This window comes from Odontomachus brunneus, unplaced genomic scaffold (genome assembly GCF_010583005.1).
Source record: "Odontomachus brunneus isolate Ranch 3 - 2012 unplaced genomic scaffold, Obru_v1 Obru_scaffold_321, whole genome shotgun sequence".
In the NCBI taxonomy this organism is placed as follows: Eukaryota; Metazoa; Arthropoda; class Insecta; order Hymenoptera; family Formicidae; genus Odontomachus; species Odontomachus brunneus.
Window position 1 is genome coordinate 167,301 of NW_022639771.1, and position 380 is coordinate 167,680.

Consider the following 380-nt stretch of genomic DNA (forward strand, 5'->3'; position numbering starts at 1 on the left):
AGGACGATTAGGCAGGTGGAAGTTTGAGTTACAACAATACACATTCGAAATACGCTACCGAAAAGGAAGCATGAATAGAGTAGCCGACGCACTATCCAGACAACCGGTAATCCGCATTACAAGCAGACACGAAGTGCCAATGGTACAAACAAAAAGAAAACCAAGTTGTAGAGCAACCTCAGCTATTACCAGACTACCAAATAAGGGACGACAACTTATACAGACATATCCTCCACAGTCTCGATTTCAAAGAGGTATCAAACCAGGAGCAATGAAAAAGATGCATACCGCACGAGCAACGTCCGGAAATACTACGGACATACCACGACAACCCAGCAGCGGGTCATCTCGGGATCGCGAAAACAATATGCCGAGTAGCT